This window comes from Bactrocera latifrons, unplaced genomic scaffold (assembly GCF_001853355.1).
Source record: "Bactrocera latifrons isolate USDA-ARS-PBARC rearing strain unplaced genomic scaffold, ASM185335v1 scaffold_144, whole genome shotgun sequence".
Classification (NCBI taxonomy): Eukaryota; Metazoa; Arthropoda; class Insecta; order Diptera; family Tephritidae; genus Bactrocera; species Bactrocera latifrons.
The window spans coordinates 198,836-222,801 of record NW_017534897.1 but is presented as its reverse complement, the minus strand read 5'-3'; the positions used below and the strand labels follow the sequence as shown (position 1 = coordinate 222,801).

Below are 23,966 nucleotides of genomic sequence, written 5' to 3'. Positions count from 1 at the left end.
CCCGATTTCTGATTTTTCCTCATTTCTACCTCCAAACTTTTCCAAACTCAGCATTTGAGTTCCTATAATTTCTAGCATAACTGTTTCTGCCTTCAGTTACGTACCTATTTGATAGTTTGAACTGTGAGTATTTAAAGTAATGCTCCCGATTAATATATGGAATACATACGAGTATACATATAATATAAAAGCCTTAAACTCAGATTTAAAGTTTGGCACTCTGGGAAGCAGTTAGAAGATCTTCTGTTTTTTCTGAATGAACTCGTCTGTGGAGAATGAACCGAATATATAGCATTTGCTGCATAGGTTCTCAAACTTTGTATAGAAAAAATTATCATTTTCTTCTGATGGTTGTATTCATGGCGTCTAACGCCAGTTAGCTCTCTGACCACACAAAGGTTTCCTCTTCGATTATACAAATACGTTTCTCATTCATTCTATTTTCCAAAATTTAAGAGACATAATATTTTTCATATAATTTAGCCGAGCCAATAGTACCTCCCGCGATACTGAAAGTCATATACTGGACTTCCCGGCCATAAACCTGTACAGCCAATAGCACGAAGAAGTTCTTAATTTATTAATAAAAGTCTGATAATGCAACGAATTCTTGAATATCAAAGCAAAGAACCCATGATATAGTTAAACAATTGAGACAAGAAACCGTGTGTTTCTAAACAATTATCTCTTTAAGGCACCGTTAGAGAATCGATCAAACTCTTTTCAGTGACTGCTAAACCAACTGAAAACAACTTGGAAGTTGCGTTCGCTTATTAATTTATTTTTTAAAGCGTTGTCGGCTGTTTAAAATTTTAGTTACAAAAAAAAAAAATTATGAAATGCTTAATTAAATTTTGAGGGTAGCGAATTAAATAACTTTAAAACTGAATAAACCATAATAAAATTAATGTATAAATAAATTAAACAAATTTTGTGAATAGTATTGCCACTTATTTAAATTTTTAATTTAATAGAACTAACGAACTAAAATCAATTTTACAATATGGGCATTCATTCGACACATTTTTCGTAAACGTTGCCATCTCATTTGAAAAATAATAAATCGATGCGAGAAATTCACAATATACTACTTTGAGCAAAAAAATAATAAGTCTTTGTTCATAATTTTAAAGTTCCTTACTTATTTTTCAAATCCACGTCATCCCCTAAAATTAATCTCCTCTGGCTAAAAAACGGTGATGCCAACGTTTTTCTCAATCCTCGAAACTACCATTAAAGTGAATTTGCGGAATAGCTGTCAATACGCGATGTCTTCAATTGGCTCAAAATGGTTTCCTCGTAGCGGATCTTGATTTTTGATCGATTTTTCTGCTAATCGTTGATTTTCAAACACCAAGTTCTTTAGTTTATTGACGTGTTAATCATCGTCTTAATATTTTTTACCCATAATAGTAGTTATAGAGACATTGCTTCTTTTAAATTTCATGTCTTAAAATAAATATTATCTATAAGATCAGCAGCCTTAATTAATTTCAAATTATAAAGTATTCTTAATATTTGCCCCTTTACCTTCCGATTCCCTTTTTATGAAGCCCTCCAGGAGGGTTCACTCTTGTGGAAAATGGTGTAAAGAATATACACTTTTTTAGTCGCCAGAGACCCTTTAAAATGCATATATAAATGAACATCGCCACGAGTAGAGTCAATTCTTCCTGCGTATATGTATGCGAAGTATGGTGGCCAATCAGTAAACACGTAGACCTATTTCTCTCTAAAAAGCTACTTACTTGTCGGAACCGCCAATATGGGCTCACTATAGGTGATAGCTGACATGCAAACTGATCTATCAAAGTCAAGTTCTGGTATGGAAAGAATTTTATTTCACAAATTATATTTATGAATTTCGGTAAGGAGTATAGTTTAAAGCAACGGTACATCCTCTGATGAAATGGTTCAGATCGGAATATCGGATCGGAATGAAGATAAAGAAATACCAGAAATATCTTAATCGTTGGCAGGTTAGTTATAAATATATGTAGTTGCATCAAGAGATATATCAGTGAAGAGTTTTGTACGAGTATCTTCGATGCAGCCGAAGTTAAAGGTTCGTTTCTGTTCGCCTGATTTTATACGAGAAAAACTTTATAGATATAACAATTGCATATTTTGTGCACTTTTTTATATTTATATCAATTACATTTATATCATCTTACAACGTTCCCACGAAATATTTTTGGTGAATATCAAATGCAGTCCACTCTAAGCTTTTTCCAATAGCTCTATTCAAGCTCAGTTGCCATTCGTATTTTTTGCACAGACAGATTTAGTTTGCGTTGAAGTATCCGTTCAATTAAATAGAAAAATGTTCTTAAACAGCCTTAATAGTATTTCGAAAGCTTTATTTTAAAATTCATTAATTTCCACTTTCGATATTTTGAAAAGCAATTCCAGTTTAAATTAAATAACCTTTCTCTTGGATTTTTTCTATTTTTTCAAAATAATTTCCACACTGACTCAGCAACTCTGACGCTTATTTCCACAATCAATTGAATTCGATTTAACATGCACTCTTCCTAAAAGCTTTGCATTTTCCACACAAGTGACCAAAGGCATATCAGACACATTTCAATTGTTTAGATTTTAACAAAATGCAGAATTGTTTATTCTTTATTTCTGTTAACTAGTTGGTTGTTTTTATTTTTAATTTTCCTCCGAGCAGTATAGTGCGTTTCGATGTAGTAGTGAATATTGAAGCAGCCAGCAGCCAGTAGCCAAGAACAACAGCTGCAACAATAGCAACAACAAACACGTAACAGAGACAATTCAATCAATTTAACGGAACAAAAGCTTTTTGAGCCATTGATTGGATATTGAGGGCAAACTGATGGCCACAGCAAAATAAAATTTCACAACCACATGCCCAGAACACACACACACACACGCACAGATACATATTAGCAGTTATTTATATAAACGTTGAAAACTGAGCCACACAAGCACAAAAGTAGATCAACACCAGCGCAGAATTCAAAGAAACAAATAATTTGTGTGTGTGTGTGTGTGCGTGCGCGCGCTTATATATATATGTATATGTGTGGTCAAGTATTATATGGCAACTGAAAGATCTATTTACCCATTGTACGCTCGTGCTAACTAACTAAAGTAAAAGCCAAAGTGACTAGCTTACTGCAACAAATATACATGTTAATATACAGCCACACACACGTACCTACACACGCACACAAATGAATGCATTTGAACGCTCGCATGCGTTTGCCAGTGAAAAGAGAAATTTCCGTCTAACCAAGCACACACACACACCTATGTACATACGTTTGCTTGTGTGTGTGTGTGTGTGTGTGTGTGTGTTAGTAAAGGCAACAGAGACATAGCAGGAATGCATGAACGGTTCGGTGAATGCTTTCAAATGCAGGCAAATCCTAGCAAATAAATGAGCGTCTGACCCGGTTGCAGTGCTGGCAACCTTAACAAAAACTTTCCGGCACAGCAACAACAACAACGCAATAGCAATAGAGATTAAAATAAATGGCCAAATATTGCTTTGCACCAAAAAGGTTGACCAAAATTCATCAAAAGCAAGCGACAACACCTGGAATATGGAACGGTGAAAGGCACCCAGTGGGAAATCGGCAACCAATTTTGGTAGTTTGGCAGACAAACGTTATTGAAAATTTGACAGCGATGTGCAGAAAGTATGATAATCCACTCAATATATTTTCTATTCATCCATATTGCTGATTAAACTCATTCAAAAACATCTTGAATGTAGGCAATGTTGCCTACAATTAGGAGCTTGATTAAATTTACTGATAGATACAATATGAAACTAAGGCATAGTGTAAAGACTGAAGAAATATAAGTTTTGAAAAAATCTAAAGGAGTAGCAAACACTAAATTTTGTTTGAATATGAGTTTGTTAGGCGACATTGAAAAAATAATTAGCATGTGATAGTAATTAATGAGCTGATTACTAATTAATGCCTTAGTCATGATTTTATAATTTTATACTCACCAGTAGCAATAGACTTTAAGATAAGTGCAGGAATAAGGATGATAAGATGAAAGTCCCTTTTAATAATTATCACGATCTGTTAGAAAAGAAAATTACAACAATTAATTGTCATTATTAAATTTCGATTTGAAGTTACTAAAAAAAACAATAAAGTTTTCTGATACAAATTTGGCTAACTTGATAAGGTTGTACTTAATTAATATGCCAAATATTAGCACCATCTGTGAACCAGTTTGGTTACAGCAGCTGCTTACGTCGGCACATCGAACAAAGAATTTGTCTTAAGTTTTGTATTTTGAACTAAATTTCGTGTGCGGATTCGTTGAGAATGTTGGAAAGGGCGGTGGTTTTATTGAAAAAGCCTTCAAAGACGATCGGGAGATCGTTGAAGACATGTCTCATTTTAGATGAACTTCAACCGCTTGAAATTTGTCAGGCAAGTGTTAGCGGTCGCGAGAGCTCCACACCTCTCGTTTGTCTATTCGATTGATTTTGGTGAATATATTGGGCATGGAACGCTTTCTTGCCCGAATTGTCCCAATAAAATTGAATTTTTTTCTAACAGAGTAAATAGGTCTCTCTAGACATGCTTGATCGTGCGAATTCCGATCCCATATTCATGGAGAGCTCAAAATTTAGCTTTACTCTATTTTGGAAACTAACTGTTAAATGTTTGATATAGTTTTGAAAGAATCCTAAAACTAATTCGGTGAATGTGATAACTAAAAACCTTTATGTTAAGGTTATACAAAAGTTGGAGATCTGAAAACAGAGCAACCCTGAAGATGTATAAAAACTATTTTAAGATTGGTGTGCAATCGATAAACACGTATGGGACGGTGGCTTGGGCCTCAAAAGCATCGCAGAGATCGGTAAGCCTCAAACTATCGAAGCTACAACGACTTGCTTGCATCTACCTCTTGACCGACGGCAACACTTGAAGGCATGTTTAAGCTCACATGACTTCACCTAGTAATCGGTCAGGTAACCTAACACACACTGCTTTAAATGACTGCAGAAGGGTGTGGCAGGGTAAAGTAATCTCATCCTAGCAGCTGAAGGAATTAAGTGCTGTACTATTGGCTCTTTTCCCAAGGGAAAGCACCACCCCAAAAAATAAACTTCAACAATAAATTCAAACTTACCCTTAGCAGTAAGGCTGAATAGAATGATTCCACTCTCGAACTACTGCTTAGGGATAGTGCAATTAAGTGGTACATTGACGGCTCGAAAACGTCGGAGGGAATCCTGACAGGAAGCGCAGGACCAAGCTCCAAATTCTCCGTACCTATGGGAAGTTTTCTGAGAAAAACAAACCTCCAAGGCAATTATCGCAACGAACGTATAACCGTACTTAGCGTCAGTCAAGCGCACTTAAAGCAATCTCTGCCAAGATGAAATCACTACTAGTGCAGGAGTGTAGAGAACGGCTGAACAGTCCATCGGAATGTAACCTTCTTCGTTTTTTGTGCAAATTGTCGGTTCTGCGACAGGAAACCTGAAACTCAAGAACATCAGCTAATTGAATGCATAGCTGTCTGCAGACGCAGGATAAAGTTTCTTGGACCCACGTTTCCAAATCGTGATCACATGACCTTTCTAGCACCTAGCAGAGTATTGGAATTTATCAGTATACTTGGGATGGTGAGTCATTGTGACTTACAAGAGGGCACAATAGACCTCAAGTCGCGGTTCAATACTCATGTATTTATCTTATCTTATTTTGATATTTTCCTCTCTCAACTTACCCCAAGCAACTCTTTGCTAGATAAGAAATATGGACAGGAGTTATAATCGGTGGTTTATTGTGAGTTCCCACGCGAGACGGTTAAGTGATATCTTTACGCTTTTAGCAAAACTAATAGTGGATGCTCCATTCAGATTCATATATATATAAAGGGATAAAAAAAACTTTATCATAAAGGTTGCCATAGATTTTTTACTCACACTTTTTGTTTTATACCATAACCGAGAGGAAAAACCCAGGCTATATTGAAGTTTTTAGCCCAAATTGCACCAATAAAGAATTTGGGATATGTTATTAAGGAGACAAATATGCAATTCAAATAAATATATACGCTCTGTTAGGTGGTAAAAGCTTCAAATGATAGTTACACTAGGTATTGGTGAAGAAGACGTGGTACTTAGGTTAGCCCAAAAACATTAAAGTCCTACAGTAAACAGAGAAAGCACGAACAAAGTTTGCATGTTTACAGTTATACTTTCTTCCACCTAATCCAAAAAAAAACAAAAACCAGAGTTACCTTAAAGAATGTTTCAGTATGATAAAATGTCTCTGTACTCTACTTTCTGCCTCAGTAAGAACACCGTTACTGCGGCGCGTACGTATTTTAAAATTTATTACGAAAAGTTAGCAAGTCGACATTAATTTTCTCCACCGAAAAAATACTCGATTCACTTTCGTCAGCCAACAAAGTTACAGTTATTGCATTGGCTTGCCTGGATGTGGTCCAATTTGACGCACAACCAACTAGCGGACCAACGAAAATCGATGCTTTTAATTAGTGCGCGCACACACACAAGCCCACAGGCACACACACACATACATACGACTTGCGCGAACACACTTAATATGGTATGTATGTCACAAAAACAACAAGCCAGTGATTGTACAATATTTCGACGACATCCAATAGTGGAGCCGACGCACTGCAAGCAAAACCGCGACGCGACATTCAGTCGCTGAATTTCGGTCCAATTAGGGTAGCTGTCCGAGTGCTCGAGGCGGGGTGTGGCGGCGCATAGATAGGTTGGCAGAGCGCGGCATATTGGTGACCACGACATGGTGTGCTGCGGAGCTGAAAAAGTGCCCATTGACTGATATTGTGCGCGTCCACCGCAAAACTTACTTTAGTAACTGGGGCTTTGGCAGAGAAAAGCGCACACTGGACAGGCGAAAAAGTGGAGCGGCAGCAAAAGTTGCACATCAAAGGCTGGACTGGTACTGAATAAGTTATGTAAAAGTGTGTATACCGCATACAAAACCACGAACAAGCGGGACATTTCGGAGCTCACAGCGATTTCTTATAGGCGACGGGGGTGTATAAATACTTACGCGCTTCCGGTTTGGCCTTTTGTTGCACGTCTCGCTGTTGGCTTTCATATTATTTTATTTTTCTTTCGCATATTAAACTACACATACATATGCATGTAAAGTGACACACACCAGCCATAGTCCCGCATTTAGAGTTGCCGCTCTTACGCACACTTGAGTTCATTAAAAATCACAAAGCGTTTCATATTTCCGAGGACATAAATGTACGTGCGCAAAATACGCAACGCACGCAAAAAAATAAAAACCAAACGACAGCAAACATTATTCGCTCAAAAAGGCGTATACAAGAAACGGAGGCAAACAGACCAACCCGAAAAGTGACAAATTTCCATGAAAGCGAAACTACAGACACCTCAGCCAGTGCCATGCCACCTCTTTGTAGCTGCAAACAAGCATCGAAAAAGAAACTTGCAGAGCCTACTGAAATTGATGCTGAGACCGAGGCGACGTGCCTTGCAAACTTTTCGGCTAATTCGTCGCGTACGACGAATTAAGCTCAGACGGCGAGGGGGAACGCAGTACTCATTGTGGACTGCTGAGTAGCGAGTTCGAAGTATTTGCGAAGAGCTGCGAGTGCGTGAGGGTAAATAGTGAATTGGTACGAGTGTTAAACTCAGATGCTACAGATTCGAGTTTAGACGTCGCTTTGACTTGATAGTGGGTAAGTTAAAGCTGCAGGCTAACTGAAAATTATCTCAGCAGAGTAATGTATACAAATTATGCTATATATTTGATGAAGTAATCGATTCTCACTTGAAGCTTAAGTTCTTGGGGTATGGTTATATAACAAAAGCTTAGCATTAGAACTTCCAGTATTGTGGGTTACCATACCAGCAGATATAGCCATTGCATAACAACAGAACTTTTCTAAAAAGTAAACAAAGTGATAATAAACAGTTTATTGGCGATATGGCTACTACATCTCTTCTCTGATACTAAAAAATTCCCTTTACTACAAGGTTTTCTATGCTGGGGTGTCCCTTACAGACATATAAAGGCGTTAGGTAGCAATGATTCATACCCATTGGCAATGGTCGCAGCCCAAAACATAGATACGTGACTTTAAATAAGACAAGCAAATGTTAAACCAACATTTACAAATCACCCTAATATATTAGGTGCACATATATTTACAATTACATGTATGCTTCATTACTATTCTTAAAAGAACACATACATACATATATCGTTTAATATTTTTTCCTGTGACATAACTCATGCACACTTGTTGTTATTGTCACTTACTCTTTCTACAATTTGTAAATATTCTCGCACTTTTTTAGTTGTCATGTTTTATGCCTGTCACAATGTTTATGTTGCAACAATGACAGTACAACTACAACACTTGTCAGTTGTCAACTTTGCTATTTTTCATGTTGAACGTTCTGCGTGAGTGACACGCCATCAAAATCATCAACATTATCATTGCCAGCGATGCTGGTATGAACAGTGGGACAAAATCGGCCACAAAGGGGTCAAAAATGTTCCAATTATGCATTAAACTTTTTTAATAATGATTAGAATGTTATTTATATTATTGTGCTATTACGAAAAATTCGATGTCGAAATCTTAGACTTGGAATTTCAATTTTGAACTTGTTCGAAGCAGCATTATTAATTATTGTGTATAATAAAGTAAGTTACTAAAAAAAGTAAAAATATGTTTAGTTACGTTATTTCGTAAGGTTAATCCAAAATAGATGGATCATAAATTCCTAAAGTAAATCAGCAAATCTTCATAGATAGACGAAGAGTTTTGAACTTACCACAAATTTATGTCAAATCTTAGTCCCAGCAACTTTTCTAAGTTCGCCATAGGCGTCTATAGAATTTAAGACAATTTCCTGTGCTTCCGAAAAAAGCTCTCGAAGAGGATCTTTTGGTCTACCTAGTCTTAGTTTAGTAAAGAGAAAGTTCAGCTTTATATCATACCCAAGAAGCACTACCTCTTCCGTTGTTACTGCTCAAATTAAACCGATTTCAGCTTGAATATTTGATTTCCGATAGCTCTGGTGTCCAACAAGGGGGTTCTTCCCTTTTTTCTGAGTTTTAAGAGGATAAGAGCTTTTAAGAGCAGATTAAATAGGGAAGTTGAGACGTCGACCTCGACCTAGACTTTGAAAATATAAAAATAATTCAAGTTTTGCTGTTATTTATGCAATGTTTAGTATATATTATATATTTTTCGACAAAATTAAGATCTTATTTCAAAAATACTGGTCCGTATTTAACCTCTTATAGCATATTTGATATTTATGTTTTTAGTTCTATAGGAATTTACTTGCTTCAAATTCGAAATTCGTAGTCCAATATTTAGAGTTTTAAGGCTAACTTCGGATACGGAAAACAATTAGTTTGGTTCAATACTCAGCCGGCGTTCTACTGTTTTATAAGTAAAAATATAAATAAAACTTTAAAAATCTCACTTCCATAACCTAGTCTTGGCTTGACGCAAAATTAAACGAATTGTCTAAGTTGAGCCTACTGTAGACCAGTTCTGGGAGTGAAAAGATCATTATTGTTTTTAAGTGTAAAATCAAAACACAGCAACCTTCATGTTAAAATAATTTAAACGCCAAGTTGGAATATCTATTTTCGTGTTCCTTTTTTTTTTTTTTTTTTTTTTTTTTTTTTTTTTTTTTTTTTTTTTTTTTTTTTTTTTTTTTTTTTTTTTTTTTTTTTTTTTTTTCCAAACAACTACTGCCTCTCCGGCAGCTGGTAATACTTTATCTGCAAATTTAAGAAGCTTTTAGAAGGTTTGTAAAATGAAGGAGTACTCACATTTTAAAATCATCAATTTTCCAAATAGAGGACATTTCCAGGCCATTAATTAATTCCGGGAAACGAAATAGCTGATGAAATTACCAAAAGTGACATCCAACTCTCCACCGAACCAGCACAGAAAATACATAATTCCCTAAAAACGTTACACTATGAAAATTACAAAAGTGCGGATAAAGGGATCACGGAGTGATGGAACGCCTTAAAGACATGCAGGAACGCCAAGCTCATGTGAAAGAGCCCCATAGAAAAACATGCATGCTTTTTAATTACACGGTCTCGAAGAGACTGCAGGACGGTTGTTGACTTAAAGCCTGGTCACAACCTATCGTCATCACATGCGAGCCTAATGGGCATAAGTAACTGTGATACATGCAGAAAGTGCAGGGAAGTATTCATGATCGAAATGTTGAAACATTCCCTATGCTTATGTGAAATTTTATCCAGGACACGTCTTAGATATCTAGAAGCTATATACTTCAAGTGACTGGAAGAAGTATGCAAATTAGATATAGAATCGATTTTGAATTCGCAAAACATCAAACTACTTCAACTTTAATTAAATTGAACCTTCAACTAACATTACAAGTAGCCTGTAGGTTCATGTATGGCATGAGCGCCAGCTGCTTGAACCTAATTTAATCTAAAATGCGGATAATGTGTTTTCAAAAAAGCTTTTAATAGGAGTTCACTTTGTATTTTTAATGTCAGATTACATTTTATGGACACTATGAGGAAGGGGCCGGGTCGTACAAAGAATTCTCAGTTGTATTATTCTCCTTTCTAAAATTGCTTAAAAATTCCTATAAAGTTAAAACACTTGTAGTAAAAATTCAATTATTCAGTGTCACAAGCTTTGAAAAAGAAAAGTTATTGAAAGCGAAAGTAATGAAAAAAAAATTTAAGAAAAATGTGTCTTTGTTGGTCCATGTACGACATGACAGTCGGCCGTTATAAAATAATCTAAGCTAAAAATGAAAATAGTGCATAAGATACTAAAATTTATGACATTTTATTCAATGAAAATGTCATAAAAAGACATTCACTTTAAAATATCCAATCTCAGATAAAATTTGATTATCTGACGGGAATTAACTAAAGTAAACACAGTTATATGCAAGTAATTCGGAAGGAAAAATTGAATTTCTAAATATACCAAAAAATTTTCAAAACACAATTTGAGTTTTCAAATCCATTTATTTATTCAATTTCAAGTGATATTGGATTTACCAAGCAAAACCAGCAGAGTGCAATTGCAGAGGTTAATCACATGTGCGTGTTTGTATTAGTGCGCCTGCATGTATGCAACATTTCTTGTCCTCCTGCGTAGTCAGTCCCTCGTAAACTGCTTTGTACAATTACAAGGAAATAAACAGATTTTATTCAAAATACACCAGTTCAGTTAAACATATGCATGCATACATATAAATATACATCTGTTTATTTTTATTTAATGGTACAAAAATTGTTTACGAGGGACAAACCACGCAGTAGCACCAGAAATGTTGCATACATGCAGGCGCAAAAATACACTCGCACGCATACGTGATTATTTTTACAATTATATATATATATATATATATATATACATATATTTTATATACTTACATACATATATATATTTCATATGAAATTTCATTAAATCACAACGCAAGGTTTTCTCAGCTTTAATGCATGTGACGAACTGTACATGCTGCCAACCTGGCGCACAGCCCTGACACTTTTCAGCCTTGAGCAGTTTGCAGCGCACTTATTCTTAATTTCTATTTCGATTCAGCGCATAGAAAGCATAATTCATTTGTATGTGTATGTATGCGTGTATGCACAAAGTATGAGTGTTTATATATATTTGTATATATTTATACATCTGTTTTGGTTTAGGCTTTTATGTATGTATCACGATTTGCTCGTATTCACAGAGTACGCTTAGATTTTTTAGTCTCAACTACACATGGGTTGAGGGTCATGTCACTTACGTTTGTAAAAACATACCGTTCAATATCAGACACACACACATGCTCGTACACACATATATAGCATACGCATTCGGTTTTCCAATCTCTCCAATCCTTCTCCACTGCTTTTTTCCACATTGCATCAACAATATTTCACTATTTTGTAAGCCAACGCTAACGCACAGAATTCACACTCACAGTAACAAACATACATACCCAATATAAAATGTAGATATGTATATATACATCTATATATGTACATATGTATAGAGCATATTTCTATAGGCATTTTATTGTGTAAATAAACGTAAAGCTTTCTTAATTTAAGCATTTGTAAATTCTTTGCAGGCCAAGCGACCAAACGGCTCTTTTAAAATCTCTCGTCGCATTTTACAGCCTTTTTTTTTGGGTCCGTTAGTGCTTTGACAGCTCGTTCGCTTGTCCCACAATTCATGCATTCATTCATTCATTCTATAGATCCAAAGTGCCGCCGCGTACCACTTTTTAAAAACATACATACTCATATAATATATTATATTTGGAAACTTGTTTGCGGCTGTTTGTGTTGGAATTCTCTTTGGACATTCATCAGTACTTCATTGAGCTGGCGTGTGTTCATATGTGGCAAAGTGTGTCCGTTATGTTTATGTGCAAATATATACATGGTGATATTTATATACATACATACTTTCATATTTAGTTTGTACCTTTCAAGAGTTTTTAAGAATATCGTGGCAGTAGTTTGGTAAAAGATATCATGAAACATGATGATTTTTATTCAAGGAGTTTATTCTCAGTTTCACAAACAGATTACTCTCGATTTTTGGAAAATTTAATATACCCTGAAGGGGTAACATGGGTTTACGGATTTCAAAAAATCGAGTTTTCAATTTTTAAATTCTACAATACCTCTAGAATATTGTCCTAAATTTTCATGTTGTTCGAAGTAATAGTATCGGAGATACAGCCTTGAAAAACTTGTGTCCTCGAAGCTAGCTAGGCTAAATGCGTCGTCTTTATAAGCGTTTTTCTCGAAATTGTGGTTGGCAAGATTTCTAAAGAACTACTTAACCACTCCTCGTGAAATCTTACACAGGTCTTTGAGATACAAAGATTTTGTATTTGAAAAGGATTTTTTTTTCGATTACTACAATTTCACTGAAATTTTTTATTTTTTCATAATTTTTTTAGTAAAAATGTCTGCCAAAAATCCAATTTTAAGTTTTATCTCCTCGCCCAAGTTTTAAGTTAAGGTAAACTAAAGCACGTTTTTTATTTGAATCCTGTAATGAGTGGTTACCGTGAATAGTTTCGTAATGGCCGAATTTTTTTTTTTCCAATATTTCCGAATTTTTTGTTAATACAAATAGTGTGTTCGTAACAATAAAAAATTGTACTACAATTTTTCATTTTTATATGAGAAAATATGGTTGAAGGAATGCTGGTTTTTACCTAAGAAACTCATAAAAAAATTTTCTGTTTTTCGAACTTCCGGCTACAAAAACGGGTTTTACCCATCAATGGATACCTCTCAGATATCCAAACCAAACCACATATGGGAAATTTTTAATATATTTGAAAAAAGTAATTCTATCCCGATTAAAGGGGATTGTTCCTTTTAATTGTCCTGGTAGTAGAAACTGTCAGAAATGTCTTCTTCCAAAGCCACGATCTCTATTTCAAAAAGTAGACTGTCCTCAATAATTACTTTGCCCGATAAATACAAAAAGCATCGTAGAAAAATGTCCTTCGTTTTGATAATTGAGTCTAACAACACAGTCCGCAATTTATGCTGGGAAGTCGCACAAAACTTCAAAATCTTTCGAGTTCTTTCGGTTGAATATCATAAACTCATTACTTTAAAAAGTCTTAATATCATATTAATTATTGCGGCAATATACTGTCCAGAGTAAAGCATAAGGTAACCGCACCACTGCAGTATATTTCAAGCTATTTGCGAAATCTGGCCTCTTATGCACCTGCAAACAAATCCAGAGTCAAAATCTACGTAGACAACCCAATAGCAGTCTCTTGTGCACTTGTCCCGCATTAGCAAGACTACGCAGTAAGTATCTAGGTTCGCCATGGAATGATACATTGGGGGAGGTATTGATACTGAGCCGCAAAGTCTGTTAAAATTCACGTCAAGCGCAAGCATCCTAAACGATGATTACTTCTCTTGGACTTAGCTAGTGAACTCCATCTAGTATCGCAATGGGTCTATGCGTGGCTTATTGACCTACCAGATTAGTTACATTATTAGTAAAAGGCAACAAACTTGGAGTACAGTACAAGTAAGAGATTTGGGGAGAGATTGGTCAAAAACTTATCAGATGGGCTTTATATTAGTATATGTAGTTTTTTTTCTAATAAAAACTTAAACAGAGTTCTTTCGGAGAATCCATTTTATCACGCATAAAAGTATTTGAGGGACACAACGCATTAAGTAAATGACTCATGCGAATCGTCCATCCATCTCTGTTAATTAGAGTAACAACGAAAAGTTAATGAAATAGTGTTTGACCACTGTCGGGCTTGTTTCAAAGAAATATCAGAATTTCTGAAATACTCATATACTAAAAGCGGCTCAACACATCGTGGTTAATGTTTTAAGATTTAAATAATTTTTTTTTTTTTTTTTTTTTTTCAAAAGAGACGTTTAAGAAGATGACGAAGAAGAAATTGATAACCTCACTTTACCAACATTCTAGTGGTTGGTACGCCAAAAAAGGTGTCGAAACTGTAATAAAGAATATTCGCTGAAGACACTGAGGACTATAACAGTCGAAGCTTACAAGAAGTGTTTGGAAAATTAGATTAAGCGTTGACTGTAGAACCTATTTTGAAGGCGATACTAAAGTTTTGTATTAAAATACGTGGAAATGTTGGTTATTTTGTTAAATGTGATCAGATAGATGAATGAGTGTTATCCGAATAGTTCACACAAAATATCTTATTCGTATACTCTCCGACACAAGGACCAACAACTGACACAATCCCATTATTTAAAGAACTTACAACACTGGCTCTAAGGGACACACCACAGAGATCGAGCATCAATTCTGTAGAAAAATCTGAGGCACACAATTATTATTATTTTTTTTTTTTCTCTCAAACAGAAGAATTCTAAAATATTTCAATAAACTGTATAATATTCTGCAATTTTGTGTGCTTCCATTACCAGCTCGGCTTTTCATCACTCTTATATCGTTTTGTAGGTTAGGTTTCAAATTTTTTTTATTTTTTTTTAACTTTTTTTTTTTTTTTTGTTTTTTTTGATTTTGTACCGTTTTGACAACAATGTACCCGCGTACCAATGTTTGTTGTGCTTTTTGTCAATTATTTATACTCCCGTTTATTTATGTACGATATAAAAGGATTTTGGCAAACAAATAAACAAATACAAGTACATACATGTGTACACAAATAACAAAACTCGCTGGAACGGCGCACTCGCTGCCACTGCAGACACGCACCGCGCTTTGGGGCTTCCGGCCGCAATGATGACCCCACATATGCACGTGTACGTAAATATGTGTGTGTGTGCTAAAACGGACTTCGGACTTTGGTAATGGCAGCGCTGAGGCCACACTAAGGACGCGCAGCATAGCGCGCTCACTTGCCGAACCCATGAAACCCGTGAAGAGTCATAAGTGTGCGCGAAAGCGTCCACACGCATACACACACAACTATGTGGCAGCAAATTCACGCACGTAATTTATCACACATACATTTCCCAACAGCGGCACGCCCACTCAAGTGCATTTTACGCTCACGCCCACCACTCTGGCCTTCGTGTGGACGCGTTTCAATGCCAATGTGGCAAGTACTTTTCGGTGCTTCACGTACTCAACCCGAAATAAGGCGAACATTTTCGAAACTAAACTTTACTACAAACAATAAACAACAACAATTGCAAACAAATCCCACAGCAGCGGCAGCCGCATACATATGTATATACATATATTTGTATATCACACATTCCCATACACAATCATACGTGGTAGTTTGCTCGGTTGGGGAACTTGGCACTGTTGTTTATGCATCGCAAAGGACCTGCGTAACTATATTTATCCGCTCGGCCGGATTTTCGAATTTACACCAGCAGTCTGCGCGCCACTTTGCATATGTTTGTACGTTTGTGTGTGTGTGTTGTATGTGGCATATGGGCGCTTTAAAAATTAATGCGCCAAATTTATTTGTGAGCGAAAAAAAATTATGGTTGCTGTTTGCAACACCTCACAGCAGGAGTAACGGAGATATGTACATACTTATGTGCATACATAATTTAACCCTTGCCATAACTAATGAAAATGGGCTTCGATTTGTGGTGACAGTTTTAATCGGGCATCTATTCATCTTTACCCTACGGATGCTGCTTGGCGCATTTAAGGGTCATTTTTGCACAAATTTCCATTCACATATTAAATGTGGCTCTTGCCGAGAGTAAACATATTTAGATTGGAAAAAAAATATATATATAATATATGAAAGGATTCTGGGATTCTATATGTGTGTCAAAAATGAACAGCGTAAATCGGCGGCAAATCTGTTAGCATATAAGATATGCCCTTCTTAGTCAAAATTGATTATTTTTAGTGAAATTTTTATTTAGCTTATTTTAAAGGTTTAATTTTGATGGCCTGTGTACCATCTAAAAACTTGGGAGAATATATACGTACGTATAGAACACAAACCCTTTGCTATCTCGAGAACTTTTTTACTAAAATAAATAATATTTTTTTTACGAAAAAACATTCACAAATCTTTTACTTGTTATATTTGAAATGTCTTTTCTAAATTTACATTTGAAACCAACGATACATTTACTTTACCGCCTACACATTCGATTCGCCGAACTTAAAGAGAGCTATAGAATATAGCATCCTAAATGTAGGCAACACTTTTTATAAACTACGCTAAGTTGTTGTTGAAACCCGTCTTGAGATAATTTTGTAATCTTGTAGGAAGCAAATTGTCAAATTTGTATAAAATAGAGTGAGTTGGAAACATCTAGGCACTTCTACTCCATTTTCCAGACTTTGCTAGACTTAGATTGAAAGATCTCGGCAGTCTTACCTCCAGTGAATTAGGAGACATAGCCAAACTGACATAAGCCGACTCAAAAAATTTGTGATAGACCCAGAGTGCTTTGTCGATTTGTGAGAGTCTTATGGTTGGTTAAATAGGAGTTTTCGAAATCACAACCAACCGTCATTCTAAATTGCCCACTCCCTTAAGAAACGAATTGATAATCTAACCTAACCCAGCGGCGCAGGCCGCCTCTGAAAGGATAATTATAAGATGCTCTTTTGTGAGAGGTGTGTACAACGAACGAACGATGCATGACTTTATTATCTTTTTCATCTAAGATTGGCACATATAAGTATTATATCACTTTGGTTGCGCTTTTCCTGATTTTAGAGAAACTTATTAACCTAATCAAGGTTTTTCGGACCCCAAAATTGGAATTCCAAAAGAAAAAATGTAAACTTCTCGTATTATAAAATACTTCCATCAACAAACATGAACGACAGAGGGATTGCCTACATTAAACTAACTCTATGGAGAGACAAAATTTGCACACATGACTTCATTCGTATGCTTACATAAGTGCATCAGTATGTGTGCACAAAAATAACTACTGCCACCGAACTCATATGTCAGTTTGACACACACTAAGCCTCTGGCGCACAACAATTCAACAATTTGTGGCAACAATCGTGCGCAATCCTTTCGTTGTCGCCATTGTCATTTTGCCTCGAAATTTTTTGCGTTGCCACAGCGTCTGCCGCCTGCTGCCAGCAAAGCTGTTGTGCCTACGGTGCCCTTTCCATATACATATATATGTGAGTGTGTTTGTGTTGGCATGAACCCAATCACATTTCACATTCAAAACACATTCCTCAAATATTGATTTGGAAAATTTGTTTAGAATACAGCGGCAGCCACCGACAGTTGGTTTATGCAACAAACAAGCGGCAAATAAATAAAAAACACAAATTGATAAAGCAACCCTGTATTTGTGTGTGTGTGCAACAACAGATACACTAGATTACTCGCTGTACTCATCTATCTACATGCTATTTGATTTGCATGTTTGTACCTCTGCGCTTACAACTCGCTAAATCCAGCTGCCTGGCGCCCGCACAAGCCCGTAATATTTATGTGCCTAGATAAATATCTAGTCTACGAATGGCATGCTGCTTTGTAAATATGTAAAGTCAATATTTTCGAATTTCTATTTTATTTTGTTTTTCGAATTTCTGTTGCAACAGTCTTGCCACCGCGCAGCGCACGCTACCCCGCACCCAGTTGTGGGAAGTTGCGTCGAGCAACTTGAATTCTACAAGTCACAATGACACTCTAAATTCCGCAATAAAAACCTGCGAAAGGTTGAGCGAAATACTAACTGTTGTTTCTGAGAAAATTGCGAATAATCGGAAAGCGATAAAATAAAAATGCCTATAACTGCGGCTGCCAGCAAATATGCCACAATGAACAATGAACTGCAACGCACATATATAATATATACATATACATTTCTATATAAATAATATTTTGTTGTTGCTGTGGCAAATCGATCGATGGATATCACTTCAATGGCATTTAATAGAAGCACATTGAAAAGTTTTTAGTCGTAAATTTTAAATTCAATTCAAGTTTTACCGACGCTACACATTTACTCACGCATATATATGCAAACGCATACATAGATATGAAGCTGTGTCTAATAAAAGGATGAATTGCTTTCGATTGGCATCACTTTGTCCGTTTTTGTGTTTAACTAACTTTTATCTAAATGATAGGCTAGAACTATTGCTTGTGCCGTTCACCGGGTTTTATTGTTGTTGTTTGTGTATAAACTATTATTTGACAAATTTGCTGTAAATACAGATATTTCGAATAGTTTTAACCATCACCTTGGGAGCTGCAGTGGTTGCAAAGAGACTTCATTCTTTCGATATGAGGTTAGAAATGCATGGAAAATAAATATATGCAAGGTCTAGTAAATTACACAAAATTTCAGGTTTTATTTGGTATATTAAGTATGATACGATTTAGGTCAAATGTGCACCATTTTGTTGCAACTTTATATTTATAACTTGTTTACAACTTGGCAGATTCATAATGACACCGTCATTGAAACCATAATTGCTATTGACACAAAACTGGATAGTCGATTTTCGCAAGCTACTTTTGAGTCGAAATTTTCACCACACAAACATTCGCCATAGAAAGTCAACAGTTCTGGACTATGTACGATATAACGTATACAATGTAACTCCCGGAGTTTCTGGCGATTCTGGTTATTTCAAATACACAATACAAAAGAAAAAAAATCCTGCGTTTAAACACACATTTTGCAGCAAAAAAAAAAAAAAAAAACATGCCAAAACACCCGAAAATGCTAAAGATTATAGGCCTGTAAGTCTCATCTCCTTCCCTTAGAAAGGCTTTTGAACATCAATAACATCGGACAATTTATCGCCTGTACAACATGCATACATAAACGATCGTTTAACAGAAACTGCCCTGTTAAATGTAATAGGAATGTCATTATACTTATATAAAACAATTTTTAATGGCTGCCTTTCTTGACATAGAGAGACTTTTACAATATCTAGCGTCGAAATCTGTACCGAACTGATCAAGAAAATGAAACGTATTAAGTATAAGGCACATATGGTTATCATTAGAAAAATTCTGTACTGGTTGCCAGCATTAAAAAGAGAATATAATATCAGAAAACTAAACGGATACAGACTGCAGCTAGTGCATGGGTAACCTGGACTATTAGTCATATCCGACTGATGTGCTAAATATGCTCTAGCAACAAGTGACTAAAAAACCAATGAGATGGGAAGTTAGAACATGAAAAGTTATGAACATAGCGATATCCTGATCCAGCTCAGAATATATCTAAATAGATCGAATAGGTCAAAGTAATCTCTCGACAAACAAAAACCAAACTCTATAAGTCACTCATAATTTCTGTCCTGCTATATGGTACAGATGCTTGGACGATGACAACAACTGTTGGCGACGGCGAATATCGCATTCGATGGAACCATGAGCTGTATGAGCTATATGATATTTTCAGCGAATTAAAAGACAGCGGCTACGTTGGCTAGGTCATGTTGTCCAAATGGACGAAAACACTCTAGCTATGAAAGTATTCGACGCTGTACCCGCCTGTTGAAGCAGAGGAAGGGGAAGACCTCCACCCCGTGGAAAAGGACCTGGCTACGCTTGGAATATCCAAAAAAAACAAAATGCGCTAGTTATGGAGGAGACTTTGAAGTTCACTAACCGATCAAACTCAAGTCTTTGGATGAAGAATCTCTTTTGTATTGATCAGAGAGACTTTAAAAAAAAATATATATTTACTTTGAGAAAGATTCCATTAAAATTTGTTTTGTGCTCTGTGAAAATTTTAAGAGATATCATAATCGATTTGGGACTGCTTGCTTCCAGAAAGCGATAGACTATAAGCTAACTTATACTTCTACTATCAATTTTTTTGTAGAGTCGAAAGCTGTAAAGTTAAGATAACCGAAAACTGACTGTCTCCACTGCCGCAATTTCGCTTCGTGTGCCGCTTATAGCATGTGCTTTTGCTCGATGGCCTGTCAAAAAGTGCATTTGTATGCATGACGTAGACATGCACTCCAACAGCAGCAGCAACAGCAACAACAACAACTAATTGTAATAACAACTCGGCACGCGTGCCAAACCAAAAGCGAAATGCAAACGAAAAAAGAAGAGCTGCCACGTCGTACGTGCCATAATGGCGGTTAATAGTTATGCAACGCATGCAACATGCCACCAACGTCAGCGCCAACAACACACCAACAGTAACAACAACAAGTATTACCCACTATCTACTAGTTACAACCACACACCAATTGAGTGCGGCATACTTTACATGCTTCTTTACATGTTTGCCGCGCGTGCCACTTGCTCCTCGCTGCTCGCTCAGTGCGCACTGCTGCTGTCTGTCACGCAAGTGACAATTGCCAACACGACACAGCGCTGAGACTAATGATCCTCGGCAATTCAATTCCTGCTCTGCTTATTACACGTATTGTTGCTAGTTGCGTGATGTTCAAGGCAGCGCAACGCTGTCTCTCGGTGTTGTTATTGCTGCTGTTGTAGTTTTGTTTCAGCATAATCATGCGACGCATCAGCAAATTGGCAAATTAGCACATTGCAATGATAACCAGAATGTGAGATTTGAATTAGATTATGTACACACACACACACACACATGCTCCTCGCATACAAACACATGCACACATCCAACATATTTTTAGGTTCCTCAGAGGCGCTGATTGGTGTACATTTAGGCGCAGCAAATTTTTCATAGCTCATTAATTAGCTGCGTTTGACGCAACAAGCAGCAAAAACTCACTGCAACAACAACAATAACAAAATATTCACCAAAACAAAAACAAGATATCGAACATAACAACAACAAGAGTTCGATTTCGCACAACTTATGCGCCCACAAAATCACGCATCATAACTTTGGGCTTCGCCTGATTTTCGCCAAATAGCTTCGTCGCCGAAAATATTCTCTGCCCCCGCGGTTGCTTGCACCAAACGCGCTTTATCTAATTATGATTATGACCTCGGTAATTAAATCAAAAATGTGCTTATTTACTTGCTTGTTTGTTCGCCGCTGTGTCTGAGGATTTCCCATAGAAATTCCGACGTGACCTCAGCTGCCCGCCGAGATTGAAGTGCCGATCAACTCCTAGCTTGAGTTTGAGGCATGTTCGCGTTGCTTTGTGTGTGTGAGTATCAATGTGAGCGAGTGCGAGTGCGAGTGCGTGTGGTAATTAAATTGATAGCTGCAAATTCGCACATAATCGGCAACGGTTTCTTGTAGGCATGCCAATGGTGCCCCGGGGCCGTAAAAGTTCACAATCGAAAATGATTAATTACACTTTGATAACTTAATGAGCTATAAGCATGCCGCACTCACACTCACACACACACGTGTACTTATATAGCTCGCAGCGCTCAACGTGTTTACGAACAAATACGCCTACGAGTTTGCGTTTCCGCTCCTGCTCCCACTCCCGCTCTGGCTCCGGCTCTGCTGGCATCATTTTCGTTTATCTCTTGTTTATCTGCTGTCATGGCTAATTTTTCTTTTTCTTTCCTTATTTTATTTTCCTGCTATGCTCATTATCCTCTTTATTGTAGGCATTTGTTTTCTTTAGTCTTTCATAATATTTGTTTTAGGCCCGCCCTCCCCCAAAGGTATATTTGTTATTGTTGCCGTCGCTATGGTGATCCCTGGCACTTAAAGGCGTACCAGAAATCAATAAGCGTGAAATTGATAGTTACGACTAGTAATTATTCAGAGGAATAATATTTATTTAAAAACTGAAAATAAATTCCAAGGAAAACACTGCAAGTGACAAAGGGCGTTTGAGGTCACAAGGAATTCCATCCACAAATATTCGCATAAATAATAATGAAAGCGAAATTTACATACATACATGTACGTAAATACCTTAAGTTCAATGGCCTGTCTGCAGAGTACGTGTGCTTCGGTGCTTTTTAATGAAAAGCTTCTGAAGAGATTTGTATTTGCATAAAAGTGCTATGGCAGCTATGGAGTTGGGGCCTGCCGTGAGCATTATGTGTGAGCTGGAGTGTGAAACTATCACAACCAGCAAAGTTTATCTCGGTAATAGTGAATACAAAATCGTAAGAGATATGATATTGATGCATTCGCCTGCCTTTGATTTAGGAGCGTTCAAATAATTGCTTCAAGAAATTACGCTATATTGAGAAAAAAATGTGGTTTCGCGAAATTACAAAGCTCCGGTGATTCTAAAAGTTAAGCTATGCTTATTAGAGAACTTGTTTAACTATGCGGTATAGCAGCAAGACTCCAAAACTAGGGCGTATTTGTTCAATTCGATATATTATATAAAATTGACGCTAAAAAGAAACGAATCGGTTCTTTAGATGAGCTATATGTACACATATATTATATTTGACTGTGTTGAGACTCCAAAGTGTTTGTTTTGATAAAAAAAAGAAATAACGAAATTGTAGAGCAATGCAAATCATACTAGAAATCTTAAGATAAAAAAAAAATATATATATATATATTTAAAGAGTTGCCACCTACAGTTAAAACAAAACTAAAAATATTGGAAAATGTAGTAAATTTAATTTAAAAAACTTCCAGCCTTACACGAGAAAAATAACGTTGAATAAAGTTTCACTAAGGGTTGCCACATATAGGAAAAACATAATTATGTAAACGTGTTAATTAACATTTTTTTGGGAAGTTTTTCGAAAACAGTTGGTAAATATTAAAAATTTTATTGTCGAGTTGCCACCTATTAGAAAAACTTAAATTTACAAAATGTTTATTAAAATATATATTTCGTAAAAAAAATCTTTTACAAAATGTTACAGAAGTTTTAACTTTAAAATAAATTTCAGAGTGTTGCCACCTAAGTAACGAAATTAAGTATAAACAAGTTGCTAAAAATACTGTGCATAATTTGAACAATTCGAAAAAACTATCAAAAAATGTTCAGGAAATCATGAATGTGAAATTTTTATTAAAGGTTGCCACCTGTTTAAAAAAATGTAATAACGTTAAATCTGCAAAAACTAACACTTCTTTGAATGTTGTGAACATAGTTAGTGAAAAATTAAATATTTTAGTTTAGAGTTGCCACATATTACAAAATTAAAACTGAATGTGTAATGAAATGTATGTCTAGCTTAAAAATCTTTAACAAAGTATTATAGCGATTTTTAATTTAAAAGAAATTTTAGACTGTTTCCACCTATGTACATATATAACGCAATTATATCTAAGCAAAATTAAAATACCGTGCATAATGAGATCAATTCGGAAAAACATTCAAACAATTTTAAGGAAGTCGTGCTCACGCAATTTTAACTACGGGTTGCCACCTTTTGCACAAATAAAAGTTATGTAAAAATGCTAATATGTCAAAACCAACATGTTTAATTAAGTTCTTTAAAAAAATTTTTGGAAATGGAAAATATTTTATTGTAGAGTTGCCACCTAAATACATAACAAAACTAGTATTAAATGCTATAAAATGTGTAATAAAATATACATATATGTTTTAAAAACCTCTCCTTCTCCAGA

The 23,966-nt window shown here is 35.9% G+C and overlaps 1 protein-coding gene across 1 annotated transcript in view; it reads right to left on the bottom strand.

Moving 5' to 3' along the window:
• Positions 1–23,966, bottom strand: part of LOC108965654 — a 336,480-nt gene that overhangs the window by 227,707 nt on the left and 84,807 nt on the right. Inside the window, exon 3 of the mRNA XM_018928203.1 lies at positions 3,995–4,070. The gene's annotated coding sequence lies outside the window, so the exon portion shown is untranslated. The remainder of the gene's footprint in view (positions 1–3,994; positions 4,071–23,966) is intronic.